The 7,865-nt window shown below is 43.0% G+C and overlaps 1 pseudogene; it reads right to left on the bottom strand.

Moving 5' to 3' along the window:
* Positions 1-7,522: 7,522 nt before the first annotated feature.
* On the bottom strand, positions 7,523-7,623 carry LOC130464634 (uncharacterized; annotated as a pseudogene).
* Between the last annotated feature and the right edge of the window lie 242 nt (positions 7,624-7,865).

Raw genomic sequence — 7,865 nt, 5'->3', positions numbered from 1 at the left:
TGCTGCATTCCATCGCAAGGCATCCGAGGCACGCTTGGCCTCTGGCTCGCTGCGCGCCTGCCCTCGTCGCACGCGAGCTTGCGCTCATCGCACGAGGCAGTAGCTGCGAGTTGGCGCTCGCTGCGCGCGAGCGGTCGATGCTGGGCGTATCGCTCGTCGCACGCGAGCTTGCGCTCGCTGCGCTCGAGGCTTCGCACGCTTGCGCGAAGCAGTGCGCGTTGTGGCGCAGCTCGCTTGCTGCCCACACGCGACTGCTCGTGCCTTGCTTTCGCCTTGCCCACTCGCCCATTGCACATAGCCCACGACACAAGGCAGGGCTGCTGCCTTGTGCTCGTGCACCATGCCCTTGCTCGCTGCATTCGTACCGCATGGGCGACGAGCTCCCTTGCTCGTCGTCGCATGCCCGCACTATACAACACCCCTTAAGGGTAGCACGTAGCGTCCATTGCTTTGTGCGTGCAAGTTTTATGAGCGAGTCGCATAAAAATTAAAAAAAAATTAATTCAAAATTAATGACGAATTAATAAAACATATTAATTTCATAATTTTAGGGCGAAAAATCAAAAATTTATTAATTAATTAATTTCCGATTATCATGGATTCAAGTCTAGGTCATAAAAATTTAAAATTTAACATAAATTGACAATTTTTATGGTGGTTTTTAATCATAGGTATCTAATTAAATTATTAATTAATTATGAAAATCAAATCAATTCTAAATTATTCGAATTTCAACAAATTAATCATAATTACAAATTAGATTGCATAATTAACAAGGCTAGGCATTCAAACTTGTTAAACATATACAGTAGGTCAATCAAAAATTCAACATTTATCAACAAGAATCGCAAATATTTAATTTAACATCTTAAATTTACGAAATTTTGCGTTCGAAAAACTAAAACCTCCGAAAAGTCATAGTTAGGCTTCGAATTTGAGAATTATGGGTTCGGCCGAAAAACACTATTTTTGTCAAAATTTTAGAATGCCTTTTACATGCGGAATTGACACAAAAATCACTCGATTTGGATGAGTAACGAAGAAACTGCCGAAAAACTGCGTACGTATAATTAAATAAACGCAATTTGCAATTAATTAACAATTACGAAAATTAATCACCCCTTTTAATTCTTGCAAATTTGTAATATTTAACCATGTTTATGCAATTTAGATTATGAAAATAATAAGAGGCTCGTGATACCACTGTTAGGTTATGATACATATGACAATTCATAAATCATGCGGAAAAACCATAAAGCCAGGAAAACATATTATTTACACATAATCATTTAGCATAGAATAGATGCATACATGTTGTAGCGTGCCTTCCCTAGCTGGGCCCGAACCGAACAAGAACAAGTCTTTACGACTCCAAATGTCGTCCCTCCGTAGATAGTCCACAGTACGTCCGGATCTGCCTGAAGTTAGACCAACTAGAATCGCCCTTAAGGTGCTTAGGAATTTTCGGCTATGTGTTTGCAAGTGTATGGCTGATTTTATTTCAAAAACTTACCCTTTAAATACTTCAATCGTGCCCATAAATTGTGACCCTAGGCACCTATTTATAAGGGTATGGAAAAGGAATTGTAATCCTACTAGGATGTGGATTTGCTAGTTAGAACTTTATTAGGACTCTAAATAACAAAACCAATCTAATAGGATTAGGATTTTAATCTTTGCACAAATCCTAATAGGATTAGGATTTCCCGCACAAGCGTTTTCACGAGCCGTGCACCCGCGCAAGCCTTGCGGCCCACGACAGGCGCACAGCGCTCGCCCACGCCGGTGTGCTCTCGCGCGCGCGCGCCCTTGGCTGGGCCTGGCCTTAGCTGGGCCTGGTCGAGGCGTGCGTTAGTGCGTGCGGCTCGCTGGGCGATGGCCTGGCTTCGTGCTGGGCCTTCGTCTAGCGGGCCTCGTCCGATGCTAATTTCGTACGATACGCTTCCGATTAAATTCCCGATTCCGAAATTCATTTCCGATACGAACAATATTTAATATTTCTGATTCCGGAATTAATTTCCGTTTCGAACAAATATTTAATATTTCTGTTTCTCGAATTATTTTCCGATTCCGGTAATATTTCCGATTCTGACAAAATTTCCGTTTCCGACAATATTTCCGATTCCGGCAATATTTCCATTTCCGATAATATTTTCCGATACGTACCATGTTTCCGTTTCCGGCAACATCTACGACTTGGATAATATTTATATTTCCGATACGATCCATATTTCCGTTTCCGGCAATATCATCATTTCCGGAGTATTCATTTCTTGCTTGTGACGATCTCAGCTCCCACTGAAACCAAGATCCGTCGATTCTGAATATCCATAGATAGAGTATTTAATGCCATTAAATACTTGATCCGTTTACGTACTATTTGTGTGACCCTACGGGTTCAGTCAAGAGTAAGTTGTGGATTAATATCATTAATTCCACTTGAACTGAAGCGGCCTCTAGCTAGGCATTCAGCTCACTTGATCTCACTGAATTATTAACTTGTTAATTAATACTGAACCGCATTTATTAGACTTAACATAGAATGCATACTTGGACCAAGGGCATTATTTCCTTCAGTCGAAGCAGCCAACAAGAATGTCCAAACCATCATCATGAAAATGACTACCAATTACAAGGACTGGCCCCAGAAGCTGCATTTCGCATTGTGGGGATATCGAACTTGAATTCGCACTTAAACTGGTGCAACTCCGTTCTCATTAGTCTATGGAATGGAAGCAGTACAACCTATCGAGCTAGAGATACCTTATCTAAGGATAGTCCTCGAAAGCAAAATCCCAGAAGCTGCATGGGTACAAGCAAGATATGACGAGCTAGTCATGTTCGATGAGCGCCGGCTTCAAGCCGCTCACCATGTACAATTCTATCAGCGCCGAGTGGCCAGACATTTCAACAAAAGGGTCCGAACCCGAAACATCAAAGAAGGCGAGCTTGTCCTGAAAGCCCTTTGCAAAAGCACCATGGACCCTAGGGGAAAATTCAAACCCAACTGGGCAGGGCCATACATTGTCAAGAAGATCCTCTCCGGGGGAGCAGTCGAACTAACAGACATTGACGGAACAGAATTCAGATCTCTGACCAACCTCGATCAACTCAAGAAATTCTATGTCTAAGTTCCCTGTTCAAGTTCAAGAATCCAATTCAAAATCCTGTAAGGTAGTCAGAACTACGTCCGGCCTGATTCCCTAACGGGACACGTAGGCAACCTCATTTCGAGGCCCGATCACTTTAATACAAAAAATTCAAAATTTCCTCAATTAAGGGCATCCTAAAAATCAAATCAAATTTCAAAACTCAAATGTTGTTGTCTTTATTCCAAATGTGCCAATTCAAAGCAAAGCATGTTCAAGCGGAATTTAACACAATCACTTTTTATTTGAGCCCTAAGGCCTTCAAAGCTAATTCAAATACAAAGTCATGATCAAGTGAAGCAAAGTTCAAAAGCCTTTTCACTTCCTAAACACATCATCTAAACACATCTTCCAAACACATTCCAAACACAATTCCTTCCAATACGATTTCAAACACATTTAGCGTACAAAGATCTAGGGTCGGGCGACTATGCTCTCGAGTCTTGGCACCTTAAGTACTATCCCCTGGCTCCTCCCGCAATCAATCATCAATCTTCCCCTTGCCCAAGCTGCGGGAGAAGGAACTTGCTAGCCTTCCAAGACGGGAGGACGACGAACCTCCTTTGGACTCCGAACAGTCAAGCACCGGATAGGCCACACTCCCGTCACCTTCCTCATAGTCAGTTGATGCAGGACGTATAGCTCTAGAACCTCGGACTCTAGCTGGTCCGGAGAGTGAAATGTCCCTATGTCTTAGACCTCTCATCCATACAATGTACCCCGCAGACAAAGTAACAGGCTCAGGTGGGAACTGAATACTCAAGAAAGGTTTGGCAACCCAATACCGCCTCCAAATTTCAAGACGATTTGCATTCAGCACAACAGGTTTCGGGTTCTCTTCAATACAGTCCGGGATCTCTTGTTCCAAGCCATACTGTCTAATCACTCGAGCAGGCGAGTAAAAAACCAGCATCGAGAGGCTTGGCACCCTCAAAGTAGTAGAACCAGGGGCATGTCTCATGGCAGCAATTCCCCACCAATGAACTACCCACCTTATACAAGATTCAACCCCAGAGAGTGTGCATCGCCACTCATCCAATGAAAGCCGGCCACACAGCATGGGCCGCACAGTGAATCCCTTTCTGTTATAGCTCTCCATGTTCTCCGGTGGTGCCACCAACATGAGCCTCTCCATAAGCCAAACCTTGGGGAGTCTACAAAAAGTGCATTTCAAAATTCAACATTCAAAATTCAAATACAAGTACAAATTCAACATACAAGAAGGCTCCAGATCCTTACTTGGAGTAATACCGGACTTCCTGACGGCAGAGAAGAGGGGTCCGACTTCAGCATGTCAAGGCCCATCAATGTTTCGTCAATCACAAGCGGCATTGGGTCCCGACCATTAGCAAACTGCTCTACAATTTCTATTAGGGAGGCATCACCATTGCCAAACCCCCGTTTTGAAAAGAGAAAGCGAGCAAATATACAAAAATTCAAGGCTCTCAGGCGGAATACTTTGGGAACATCAAGCCAAGCAAAGTAGGTGACAAAGAGGGACAAATCCACCCCTCTTCCATATACAATAGCACTCAAAAGTGGGGGCTCCAAGCCCAAATACCTTTCAAAACTCAAGAAAAAGTGTTCTTCAACACTGGGCATGCATGGCTCCAGCATAATGGCCCACCCCAATATAGCACTAAATTCCTCAGGGAGGGGACAAACCTCATTTTTTCCAAAGCGGAAGACATGATGATTTGGATCCCAAGCCTCCAGCGCAGCAAGAATGAAGTGTAAATCCAATTTTACGAACCGGAAAGAGACGAGCACCCCAAGATGCGTGCCATCAAGCTCCCTTTTCTCCAATTTGCCTAGCGAACCAAGCCACGAGTTCAAGGCACTCTCAAAGGACACAGCCATATTCTCTTTTCTTTTCGAGAGGAAGCAATATGCAATGATAACAGGGAAGGATTGATGCAAGAAGTGATCTAACAATCTCCCTATTTATACAAGAGTCGGCTTGCACGACAACTCACAGGCGCCAGGCGCCAAGCCTGCGCCAGACGCAGGGGCCTGCACCGAAGGACGAGGCTGATGAGCGGCATTTATGTCGCTCTAGGCTAGGATTTTATAGAGTTTTATTATGCTTTTTTGATAGTTTTATATAGTTTTGCTGCATTTTTATTCCCTTTTTCCATCGTTGAGCTTTTCAGGTAATAATGTTGAAAATGATGGAAAATAGCTGAGATTTGCTCGAGCAGGTCCAGTGCGATCGCAAGGAATTTACGTGCGCTCGCACGGTCTACCAAGTTGGCTCCAAAGTCAAGACAGTGTGTGCACTCGTGCCCCAAATGTGTGTGTTCGCACGAATCCGCAAAAAGGAGGCAGGAACTCCAAGGGATGTAGCCCGTTGGCACCACAGAATCATGCGCTCGCACAGAATTTCCGTGTGCTCGCACGGATTTCCTGTGCGAGCACATGAGGATTGTCTGAGAATTAGCAAAGTTACAGCCGTGCGATCGCACGGTTGTTGGGCACGTTCGCACGGCACGAAGGAGAAGAATCGTCGGAGGGCCCGTTCGCATAGATGTACAGCACGATCGCACCGATGCGATCACACCTGGGTCTGCCCGTTCGCACGGCTGCACGGGATTTAGTTTTCGATTTTAAATCTCTTATTTTTGGGGTTTAGTATAAATAGGATTTTTGATTATTTTCAATGTACGCTTTCATATTTTACACTTTCATATTTTTACGCTTTCAAGTTCAGAAATACATTTTGGGAGGTTTTGTGATTTTGTTCTTCAATCTAGAGAAAGAAAATCTTTAATTCCAAGAATCAATTCAGTAATTTTCTTCAACTCTTCTCTTCTTTATGCAATTGAATTCTTAGTTCTTTAATTCTTGCACTTGCTTAGTTGATAATTGTTTTGCAATTCCTCAATACCTTGAGTTCTTGATTTCAATTTTGCTTGTTACTTTGATTTTCAGTTTATGATTTGATTGTGGAATTGAGTTTCCTATTCTCTACTTCTTCTCCTTTAATTTCATGTTAGCTAGTTTTGAACTAATGGATAGCTTGATTGTTAGGATGATTAGTGAGTAGTTTTAGGTTAGGGAAAGGGGAGAAACTAGGGGATGAATTAGGGGAAATAGATTATTGATTGTTTGTTGATTCATGTGATTAAATAATATTTGATGATAGGAAATCCATGCTAGTTGAGTGGTAGCTGAAAATGCTATTCGATTAGATTTCCGTGGAACCATAGGATAGGTTTGGCAAGACATTGTGGACCTATCTTGTGTTGATCAAATGGCGGTACCTATTATATGCTAGTTAGTTTAGTCTAGGATTAGGCGAAAGCTCTTCCGTGGATTAGACGCTTAGCGTTCCCTATCCGAGAGGTGGTGGGTTCGTCTTTAGATGCCATTTGCCTAATCACCATTTCGTTGCATGATCACCATTGCTAAATAGTTGAATTGATTTCCCCCGGTTTCCCTAGGCTATCCCCGACTCCCTAACGTTTCCCTTTCTTGATTCAATTTTACATAGTTCTTTATTTGTTTTTAGACTCTTAAAAAGTGACAATTCAAAACAAATCTTTGATCGAACTAGATTGACTTCCAACTCAATAATTCACCATTTCTTTGGGACGATCCCTTTGCTTACCGCTTGCCGGTAGTTGAAGTGGTTTTATAAATATTGTTTGCATAGGTGGTTTTCAATCAACGACGGAAAACACGCCTATCAAAATGGCGCCGTTGCCGGGGAACGGTCGTTGTTATTGAGTTTAGTTGAAACTAGTTCATTAATTGAAAATAAAAAAAAATTCATTCTTGCTTTAGTTTTTCCTTTGCATTGCTCACGGTTTTCTTGAGTGTTTATGCTTGATAGGGGACGTGCTCGTCAAAGGATCCTCCATCCTCTTGACCATGAATTGGAAAGGACATTAAGGAGACTTAGGCGTGCTCGTTCTAGCTCGTCAAATCATAATCGGTTTGAGGCTTTGAGTGTTGACACGGAACAAGAAGTGAGTGAGCAAGCTAGTGAGAACATGGCTCTTCCGGTTAAGAACTTGGGAATACCGGGAGCATTTGAAGCTACGTGTGGGATTCAAGCACCAACTACATGTGCTAATAATTTTGAGATCAAGCCCGCCTTGATCAATTTGGTGCAAAGTCATCCCTTTTGTGGGAAAATCAATGAGTCGCCTCACGAGCATCTCAAGCAGTTTGAGCACTATTGTGACACAATAAAACACAACGGTGTAACCTCGGATTACGTGAGGTTGACTTTGTTCCGCTTCTCTTTGCTTAGGCGTGCTAGTGATTGGCTTGACAAGGAGGTCAAGCCCAACTCACTTTGCACATGGAACAAAGTAACTAGTGCCTTCTTGAACAAGTTCTATTCTCATGGGAAGACGGCGGAGTTTCGCCACAAGATTCAATCATTTGAGCAAGGGCGTGATGAATCGCTTTTCGAGGCTTGGGATCGATTTAAGGAGTACCAAAGGGAATGCCCTCATCATGGGATTCCCAAGTGGTTGTTGCTACAAACCTTTTACTTAGGATTGAGTTCAAGCTCGAAAACAAGTCTAGATGCGGGCGCGGGAGGCCCCATTATGAACAAAACGGAAGATCAAATTGAGGAGATAATTGAAGATGTAGTTCAAAACTACCAATCTTGGCATGTAGGTGAAAGAAGTTATGATGGGAAAAGTAGGAATGAGGATGGTAAGGGTTCGGTGTACGCCATAGAGCAAGCACGGATGATAG

The sequence above is a fragment of the Spinacia oleracea genome, chromosome 6, assembly GCF_020520425.1.
Source record: "Spinacia oleracea cultivar Varoflay chromosome 6, BTI_SOV_V1, whole genome shotgun sequence".
In the NCBI taxonomy this organism is placed as follows: domain Eukaryota; kingdom Viridiplantae; phylum Streptophyta; class Magnoliopsida; order Caryophyllales; family Amaranthaceae; genus Spinacia; species Spinacia oleracea.
The sequence above is the reverse complement of the archived record's forward strand: the minus strand, read 5'-3'. Positions and strand labels throughout refer to the sequence as shown.